The sequence below is a fragment of the Megachile rotundata genome, chromosome 6 (genome assembly GCF_050947335.1).
Source record: "Megachile rotundata isolate GNS110a chromosome 6, iyMegRotu1, whole genome shotgun sequence".
Taxonomy (NCBI): Eukaryota; Metazoa; Arthropoda; class Insecta; order Hymenoptera; family Megachilidae; genus Megachile; species Megachile rotundata.
Genome location: NC_134988.1, coordinates 10,218,696 through 10,229,941, shown reverse-complemented (window position 1 = coordinate 10,229,941; position 11,246 = coordinate 10,218,696).

Sequence of the window (11,246 nt, the reverse complement as noted above, 5' to 3'; positions counted from 1 at the left end):
TCTAGCAGGATATCAAGACATTGACCTACAGATTAACCCTTGGAAGATCGAATGACTGAGAGGAGATTATAAACAACAAACACGAGTCGAATTCGTGATCCAAATATTGTGTTTCAAAATTTTTATCTCTTGTGATAGAAAAGTAGTCGCTGAAATTTTTCTAAACAACCTCGAAATCAATAACAAATTAATGTACCATAATGTACATCAAATTCGTATATCAAACTAATACAATCAAAAATGTTTGAAGTTCTTCAGCCTCTGGAAAGTCTTCCTTTACTCAAAAAGAATAAGCTCGCAGAAAGCTGTTTCCCATGAAATTTGCTTGCCAATTGCGGCTGCACCGTGAGCGATCTAGTTGCCAAAGCTAATTGAATTTTCTCCTCTAGATCGGGAATTGGGGAGTGTAGAAATTGGGAATGTGAGTAATGGGAAACACGAGAATTCGGGAATATGGAAATTAGGGAATGTAGAAATGGGGAAATGTGGGAATTGGGGAATGTGGGAATTGGGGAATGTGGGAATTGGGGAATGTGGAATTGGGGAATGTGGAATTGGAGAATGTGGAATTGGGGAATGTGGGAATTGGGGAATGTGGGAATTGGGGAATGTGGGAATTGGGGAATGTGGGAATTGGGGAATGTGGGAATTGGGGAATGTGGGAATTGGGAATGTGGGAATTGGGGAATGTGGGAATTGCAGAATGTGGTAATTGCAGAATGTGGGAATTGCAGAATGTAGAAATTGGTAAATGTGGGAATTGGGGAATGTTGGAATTGGGGAATGTGGGAATTGGGGAATGTGGAATTGGGGAATGTGGGAATTGGGGAATGTGGAATTTGGGAATGTGAGAATTGGGAAATATGGGAATTGGGTAATGTGTACATCAAACTAGCACAATAAAAAATGCTTGAAATTCTTCAGCTTCTTAAAACTCTTCCTCTACTCAAGAAAAATAAGCTCGCAGAAAGCTGTTTCCCATGGAATTTGCTTACCAATTGCAGCTGCACCGTGAGCGATCTAGTTGCCAAAGCTAATTGAATTTTCTCCTCCAGATCGTCGTGAACGAAGCCAGACCCGCTCGAGGAAATGCTTCTCACAGGAGGCTCGTTGTTCGCGACAAAAGGCACGCGTGTTGCAGAAACGAGTCGCGATATCACGCGTGACTGAGACCTACGACTTCCATGTTGCAACGTGTTTACTTATCATACTTCTTTTTAGGGGTTGAGATCACTGCGAAATGCCTTTGATCGTGCCGACCGAGAACGTCTTTCTTACATTCTGGGTCTTCGACCTCTCTTAATGTTCGAGTATTACCAAAGAAAATTAACACATTTGATACTGTGGGTGGCGTCAGACCTTGTCGGTACAATTAGTGAATGAAGAACATACTGAATAAATTAAAGATACAAACATTTCTAATGGTGGATTTTTTTTGTATTTTTTGATAAGGATTATCTCTGTAATTAGTTGTGCGAGAGGAGACATCTTTGGCTAATTGGAATATTTATCTCTGGTGGGTTAGATAACCTAGTTCTGGTATTACGGGCAATGGTGAGCATGAATGAGTTTGTGGCACATTTGGAGAGTTAGGAATTTGGGGAGTTTGAATTTAAGAGTTTGAGGAGTTAGGGATTTGGGATATGGCTATTTGAGCATTTTTGGAATGAGGGAATTGGGGAATATGGGAACTGGAGAATGTGGGAATTGGGGAATATGGGAACTGGAGAATGTGGGAATTGGGGAATGTGGGAATTGGGGAATGTAGGAATTGGGAAATGCAGGAATTGGGGAAGGTGGGAATTGGGGAATGTGAGTATTGGGGAATATGGAATTGGAGCATGTGGAATTGGGGCATGTGGAATTGGGGAATGTGGAATTGGGGAATGTGGGAATTGGGGAATGTGGAATTGGAGAATGTGTAATTGGAGAATGTGGAATTGAAGTATGTGGAAATTGAGGCATGTGGAATTGGGGCATGTGGAATTGGAGCAAGTGGAATTGGGGTATGTGGAATTGGGACTTGTGGAATAGGAGAATGTGGAATTGGGGAATGTGGAAATTGGGGAATGTGAAATTGGGGAATGTAGGAATTGGGGAATGTGGGAATTGGAAAATGTAGGAATTGGTGAATGTCAAAATTCGCGTACTTAGGTATCCCAACCATCTAAATTTGAAAATCTACCCTAATAAACATCAAATTGTTCTTCACACTCAAAATATTTCTTCCAGCCACTCTAACCTAAATATCCAAAACCTCGCAGAATGCGTGTTCCAAAACACTCACGAATGCAAGTATAATATTTCTACGAACAGACACAATTAGACTCTAAACGTTCAGCATTATTCAAGGCTCAATTAACAGTCCACGATCTTCCATCGAATCGCGGCACACGAAGAGTCGGCGCAACCGGGCGTGCACTCGGGAACTCGGCTAGAAAGAAGGCAAAGAGAGCGAAAGAGTAGAGATCGGAATCACGGTGGTCAGCCACTTTATCCTCGTGCACGTAGCGAGCCCGTCGAGCACCACGAGCTTCGCACACTGCCTACGGCATGTGTGGACACCGCTATGGGAGTTTGGCAGCAGCGGTCCAGGCCGCTCTCATGGTATTGCGTTACTTTCCCACAGGCTCTGTCTCTTCCTTGGTGTGCACTTCTTTCCAGGTTGCGTACGCCCACTGTGCACCTGCATACACACGCGAATGTATATGTATGTGCGGCGAGTCGAAAACGGGCGGACTGGTATGGCGAATAAAGAGAACGGGAGAAGCACGCATCTCACCTTGCAAGGCAAACCTGTTCGAATGTGCTTCGACCAAATCTCACCATAACCGAGTGTTACGACCTGAAAATGTTACCTTACAGATCTTTAAATGTCCGAGATGACGGAAGCGGAGAGTGCAATTGGGAACAGAAGGATTGAAATTCTTCGGTCGGGAAATTGTGGGCTTTGGAAGAAATATTGGGAATGCCAGGTGATGGATGTGGAGGAAATTGGGTAGGAACGGAATTTGGACTTTTGTGGTGGAACGGATTCTGGTGTAAATTGTTAGGTTAAATGTACTATACCATAAGTGTCAGATCTCTATGGCAGGTCTCTATGTCAGATCTATACGTCAGATCTTTATATCCTCGTATACAAGATTTCTATTTCCTCCACTCCACATATCCACACATTCTAATATGTTCAAATCACAGTATCCCAGATAGCTATATTCCAAATCAGCTCCATATATCCACACATTCTAATATGTCCGCATCACAGTAGCCCAGATAGCTATATTCCAAATACCTACATATCACATCCCTACTTACAAGGTTGCAACATCACCAGACTACTACATCAGCAAATTGTAGGATATCTAGATGCCTATGTACCAGATCTCTACACCCCTAGATTCCTATGACATAAAATTCTAACATGTCCAAATCTCTACGCCATCAAATTCTGATATGTTCAGATCTCTATACCATCGAATAGTAATATGCTTAGATCTCTACGCCCTCAAATTCTAATATGTCGAAATTCCACAATCGTAAATCCTTATAACCCCCGATCCTATATCTCCAAATTCTAATATGGTTCCATCTCTATGTCCCAGCTCTCTATATCCCAACTTCCTATATTTCACCTCCCTATATCCCTGCTTCCTATATCCCAACTCCCTATATCCCTGCTTTCTATATCCCACCTTCTTATATCCCCGCCTCATATATCCCACCTTCCTGTATCCCAGCTCCCTATATCCCAACTTCCTATATTCCACCTCCCTATATTCCACCTCCCTATATCCCTGCTTCCTATATCCCACCTTCCTATATCCCAACTCCCTATATCCCTGCTTTCTATATCCCACCTTCCTATATCCCAACTCCCTATATCCCTGCTTCCTATATCCCACCTTCTTATATCCCAGCTTCCTATATCCCACCTTCCTGTATCCCACCTCCCTATATCTCAAATTCTTACCCCCCAAAACCCTACACCCTTAAATTCTAACATAGCTAAATGCATGTTACACCCCATGCACCCTTATTCCAAATCCCTATATCTTACTTCCGTGCATGTCAAATCCCTATACACCACATTCCCATACCGTCTAAGCCTCATATCTTCACATCCACAAATTATATCACATATCCACCTTACTCTTCTCGAAACAAATTTCCTTTATAAGAAAATAGAAATGAGAAAATACTCGTTTATCACCTACTCAAATCAATACCAGCTCTGACAAGATGTCATCCACTTAATCATGGGAAAATCCGAAATACTGTATAATCAACCTAACTGCGACAGTTATAGTACATCACATGCAAAGTACATAAATGAAAAAATAACAAGAATGTGTAGAACGTAAATTTTCCGAGGTAATACACTTCATTGACAAAGTAGAGGAACAAGATAATTAGCACGCTTCGACGTGTTTCCTCAGCTGAGAATGAATCACGATGACATGCCTCGGTAAGAACGAAGACGAATGTCCGATATGAAGAAACTGTGAATGGCGTGACACTGACAAATAATAATCTAAGCGCTCTTGACAAGTTTGCAAATTGTTATGTTGAAAAGGAAGAAATTATTTTCCCTCGAAGATCACCGATCGTTCGACACGACGGAACAATCGATGGGATTTGATGTCAATCCTCTGTCGCGGCAACGTTCAGCTTCCGGTCTGCGTGACGGGACTGATTTCCGGGACGGTTCCGTGCTGCATGCATCCAAAGGGACCCCAACATCGAGTGGTCTCTTTCCCCATGGTCATTGGCGAGTTCGCCTCGTTTCCCATGGGTGTTGCTTTCGTCTGGTAACAGTACGCTAAACCGATAACGCTTGGCTCTTTCGTTAACCCTTTGTATAGTGTTTGGAACTCGTTCTAATTAAACAAGGACCACTTTATTTAATCACGCTCATTTTTTTAGAAAAATGGTACTTTTACGAATTTCATTTTTCCTGAATTTCACGAATACAGGCTTCTTGAATTTTATAATAAATTCCACTAAGAATCATTCATGACAATTGTTTCATGACTTCAGCAATAAATTTTGTAGGATCGAGTTTTTTAAAAATTTTGAAACTTGTTGAAGGATCCTTAACACTTAGCTTGCTGGCTTTATGAACCCATTTAAAAAATTCTGAATTTCTCAAATTACAAATTCCCCAAATTCCAAATTCCCCAAATTCCTAATTCCAAATTCCCCAAATTCCAAATTCCCCTAATTCCAAATTCCCCAAATTCCAAATTCCCCAAATCCCAAATTCCCCAAATTCCAAATTGCCCAAATCCCAAACTTCCCAGATCCCAATCTCCCCAAATTCCAATCTCCCCAAATCCCAAATACCCCAAATCCCAAATACCCCAAATCCCAAATACCCCAAATCCCAAATACCCCAAATCCCAAATACCCCAAATCCCAAATACCCCAAATCCCAAATACCCCAAATCCCAAATACCCCAAATCCCAAATACCCCAAATCCCAAATACCCCAAATCCCAAATACCCCAAATCCCAAATACCCCAAATCCCAAATACCCCAAATCCCAAATACCCCAAATCCCAAATACCCCAAATCCCAAATACCCCAAATCCCAAATACCCAAATTCCAAATTCCCCAAATCCCAAATCCCCAAATTCCAAATTCCCCCAATTCCAAATTCCCCCAACCCCAAATCCCCAAATTCCAAATCCCCAAATCCCAAAGAAATGATCATACTGGAACTCGATCTTTTTACCGATCACACAGTGGTACATAAAGGATTAAAATGAAAAAGCATCGGATTTCCGCACTCGATACAAGTGATCCTCGTTGAGCCAAGTAGAGCAAGAAAGTCGGGGCAACTGGGCCCAAAAAATTTTAAGTGGATCGAGGGAAGCTCCGTGTGATATCTCTCAATTGCATAGCTCGTTGTAACAAGATTCGCTGACGGCATCTAGTTCACGAGATAGTTCTTCGATGAGTTCTTCATTCCCATGAGTGTTGCTTTCATTGCTGGAGCAACGCGAACCCGTCTGACGCCTCCGCTATTTTCAAGCCGGCTTCATTAGCCCAGAAAACAAAAAACAACCGAAGTTATTTGCCCGACTGAAGAATCTGTTTTCTCCAATCCAGTTTCACAACCTTTTAATGACACTGAAGTTCCTTCTCTTCGGATTAATTAATTCAAATTTAAATTGCTATTAATTTTGGAGGAGATGGGGTAAACTCTTGTGGTTAGCTTTTTATGGAAGCTGGGGTATTTAACCTACTCTGGGAAATTTAAGTTTTAGTTTCATAAAAGTAGTTGAATTCTGTGCATTTTGGTTTATTTTCTTTAAGATGTTCGCCTTGTTTGCAAATTTTCAATCTTCCAAATTTTCAATCTTTCAAATTCCAAATTCCTTAGATTCCAAATTCCTCAAATACCGAATTCCCTAGATTCCAAATTCCCTAAATTCCAAATTCTCCAGCTTCCAAATTCCCCGAGTTCCGAATTTCCCAAGTTCCAAATTCCCTAGATTCCAAATTCCCTAGATTCCAAATTCTCCAAATTTTAAATTCCCCAAATTGGAAATTCCTCAGATTTAAAATTCCCCAAATTCCAAATTCGCAAAATTAAAAATTCTCCAAATCCCAAATTCCCCAAACCCCCAAATCCAAAATTCCCTAAATCCCAAATTCCCCAAATCCCAAATTCCCCAAATCCCAAATTCCCCAAATCCCAAATTCCCCAAATCCCAAATTCCCCAAATCCCAAATTCCCCAAATCCCAAATTCCCCAAATCCCAAATTCCCCAAATCCCAAATTCCCCAAATCCCAAATTCCCCAAATCCCAAATTCCCCAAATCCCAAATTCCCCAAATCCCAAATTCCCCAAATCCCAATTTCCCCAATTCCCAATTTCCCCAAATCCCAAATTCCCCAAATCCCAAATTCCCCAAATCCCAAATTCCCCAAATCTCAAATTCCCAAATCCCAAATTCCCCCAATCCCAAATTCCCCAAATCCCAAATTCCCCAAATCCCAAATTCCCCAAATCCCAAATTCCCCAAATCCCAAATTCCCCAAATCCCCCAAATCCCAAATTCCCCAAATCCCAAATTCCCCAAATCCCAAATTCCCCAAATCCAAAATTCCCCAAATCCCAAATTCCAAATTGCCCAAACCCCAAATTCCCCAACTTCCATATGTTATTATGAAATTAAATGAATTTCATTTCTTAAATAAAATTTAAGTTGTAGTCACTTTAATAAAACTAGTTCGTTTAGTTTATGTTCAGTTGAATTCCGTGCAATTTGGTTTATTTTCTATGAAACCACGTTCCTCAAAAATAAAATTGAACAATTTTCCACTTATTATATTCTTATTCTGAATTCATTTATTTACGACTAATATTGCTAACAATATTCGATCTAAATCGATTTGAAAAGAAAATGAAACATTCGGAAACCAGTCCAGTCATACCGCAGGTGTTAATTTCTGATTCATGGCAGATAATAACCAATATCCGCTTCACACATCTACAAAAATTCATCTCTTCCTGGGAACATACAGCAGCCTCTATTTGAATTTCCAATAAGGATAAATAGCATATTCGATCGGTATTCGTAACGTTGCGTCATACTGCTTTAATTAACTGCTGAAACAATTACCCCTGGTCGTGTAAGGCTTACATAATGAATTAATTGATCCCGAGGGTATAGGATCGGCAATTCGGGAGTGGCCGTGCACATGTAGGTCGCATTCTGCCCTCCTGATTGACTTACATTACACGCTTGGTCAACTTTCCGATTTCTTCGGACAATTGTCGGAGGCCAACGAGGGGCAACGAATGAACAGATGATGCAGCAGACCCTTTTAATAGTCTGCAAAGTTGGGTTCACTTATCCGTGTAATTTACACGAGTACATAAATAGGAATTTGAACTTTGCGCCAAAAGGTTCGACAAAGCACACATTTTCAGATATAAAGACGTGGTAAATATTAAAGAACGGCAGAATATATCCGTCAGCTTAATCTAAAGAAAATAATTGCGAACGGGAATATTTATAGAAGGTTATCGAGTCGGTGTTCGTTAATTAGTAGTGCATCTAAATTTGATAAGTTGCCTCGTTCATTTTCTCCCGCCGACAAACGCTTGACAACAACATGGAAATTAAGTTTATTATTGTTGGAAGTAAATTTTACACACGATCGATAATTTCACGACGATCCATAGTCCTCGTCCTATTGTTAACATTTTTTATCAGGCCAGTACATACGCCGCTTTTGCGCTGATGCGGTGTATCGTATGACGAATAAGTTATGACTAAGAGCCCGCCGAGCAAGTCATAGGATAAACAATTCCGATCGCCCACTGACAAACATTCTCTGACAATAGACGCTACAAAGGATAAATTGTCTTTCCACGCGGATTCATCGTAACTGGAGAATACAGCACGTATATCATTCTGTCGCTTGCCATCTTAGAATTTGTCTACTCTCAAAGTGGTATCAGACGCAATTTATTATAGAGTTAATAAGATGCACACAGATTTTATTCTCTATATTGTTAAAAAATAGAAATCGAACAGTCGAGATAGGCCTTTTGATATTGCACTTCACTTTCTTGAGGGAAACTTCTCTGGACGCAAGTACCCTAAACAACGGTTCATGCTAACGGGGGTGCCCTCAAAACAAGATCAAAGAGTGGATCACAATTAGGTGATTAGTAGATATACTCTACAGATAGATGACAGGGTGTCTTATAATTAGTATAGGTCCCTGAAATGGAGGGGAGCTGACGTGATTCTAAATAAGATTTCGCTTTGCAAAAATGGGGTTTGAAATGGTTTTTCTATTATTAAGGAAAAATACGGACCAATCAGAGCATGAGGATTACGCATGCGCAGACATGAGAGTGGCAGCTTCGGATAAGGCGTAGTTATCCAACACGTGGTAATCCAACACGTAGTAATGCAACGCGTGGTAATCCTACGCGTAGTAATCCAACGCGTAGTAATACAACGCGAAGTAATATAGCGTGTGGATATCCAACGCGTAATAATCTAGCGCGTGCATATTCAACGCGTAGTAATCCAACGCATAGTAATGCAACGCGTGGTAATTCTAAGCGTAGGAATCTAACGCGTGGTAATCTAACGCGTAGTAATCCAGTGCGTGGATATCCAACGCGTAGTAATGCAACGCGTGGTAATTCTAAGCGTAGGAATCTAACGCGTGGTAATCTAACGCGTAGTAATCCAGCGCGTGGATATCCAACGCGTGTTAGTTCAACGCGTAGTAATGCAACGCGTGGTAATTCTAAGCGTAGGAATCTAACGCGGGATAATCTAACGCGTAGTAATCCAACGTGTGGATATCTAACGCGTAGTAATCCAGCGCGTGGATATCCAACGCGTAGTAATCCAAAGTGTAATAATGCAATGCGTGGTAATTCTGAGCGTAGAAATCCAGCGTATGGATATCTAACGCGTAGTAATCCAACGCGTAATAATGCAACGCGTGATAATTCTAAGCGTAGGAATCTAATGCGTGGTAATCTAACGCGTAGTTAACCAACGTGTAGTAAACCAACGCGTACTAATTCTCGCGTTCTGATTGGTCTCTGTTTCTCCTTAATAACCCAAAAATGAAGCTTCAAACCCCATTTTTGCAAAGGGAAATCTTATTCAGAATCACGTCAGTTACAAATGTAATACATATTCTTCAAATATATTTTGTAGAGCAATCATTTTTGTATATTCTTTTCTTCTTCAACTTTTCAACGCCGTAAAATTGATAAAAATACCTCAAAAGACAATAATAGAAAGTTTATTACAAATATATTCCAATTTATTAGTGATTGACATGAAAGTAGATTTGCTCGATTTAAATTTCCCGCTCCTTTGCACAACCAATTTAAAGGGACAGCGTTTCCGAGAGATCAAAGGTGTCGACAGAGAGTGCCTCCTGTGGTTTACTCTGTGACGAGATTGTGTCTGCGAAGACTTGTATTACCATTTGCCGTGAGAAGTCAGTATTAAAGTATCTTTCAGTATTTTCCATAAACACGCCTACATTCAATAAATCCTACCCTGTACCGCAATATTCCTGATAGGCTTACAATATTCTCTTTCAAACTCATTCCTTGAAATAATATCTACATATTTCATGAAATAAATACTGAGAACATAAAATGCTTGAATATGATTACTTGTAAGGTTAATAAAAACAACGTTATTCCTGCATCACTTCATCCTGAAAGTAGATACTAAAAACATAAAATGCTCGAATATGATTACTTGCCGGTTAATAAAAACACCGTTATTCCCGCATTGCAGTAAACCTGGCGTGTACGTCAAAGAGTTAACTACGCCAGGGAAGAATGCTGTCGATAAAGGTGTACCTTTAGCTTTGTTTTTTAATTATACAGGATGCGGTGTGCACGTTCATAAAACAGGGATGAAGGATAAGGGAGCAGGCACGTGTCGTGCAGCAAACACCACACCCTCGGGAACCGCACCCTTTCAAGGGTGCGGCCGATCGTTGCACTTTCCACCCTCTGCACGCAAACACAGATCGTTAGCTTGTATTTTCATGTAATAAAGGCACTTTAACATGATTACGTGTAAAAGCGTTCCGAACGAGGAAGAAACGTCTCGGGAATAATGGAATATATTTCGTGGAACGACTCGTATATCTTCCCTGACAGATTCTAATAAACGAACACACAACTCGCAAACGCGTTTCAAATACGCGTAATTATTAATCGTGCGACAGAACAAGGAGAGAATGAAATTAGAAGAAGCATTTTCACCTTCTTCCGGAAACGAATCGCCACTTCCTGATTGCAAGCGCGGTTTCGCGACGAACAATGCTGGATCGAACTGCTCCACGATGGCCGTGTGCTTCCGGCACGTCTGCAACACTTAAATCACTTCCACTTCCGCCGGAACCTCGCCGGCTAACCGTGACAAACGAAAATAAAATTGATACTTTCTACCGAGGGTACGCGATATTACAATTTGGGAAATTTCAGGCTAGTCAGATGTTTTGGTATAGTTGGGTGAGGTTTGAATATTCGAATTTATGAGTTAGGGATATAGGGATTTGGGGATGTAGGTATTTGGGCGGTTTTGGATTTGGAAAGTTAGGAATTTGGGAATATAAACATTTGAGGATGTAGGGGTTTGATAATTTAAGAATTTGGAAAATTTCAAAGTCTGAAAATGTATGAATTGGACAAGCTGGGGATTGGACAATGAGGGAATTGAACGATGTGG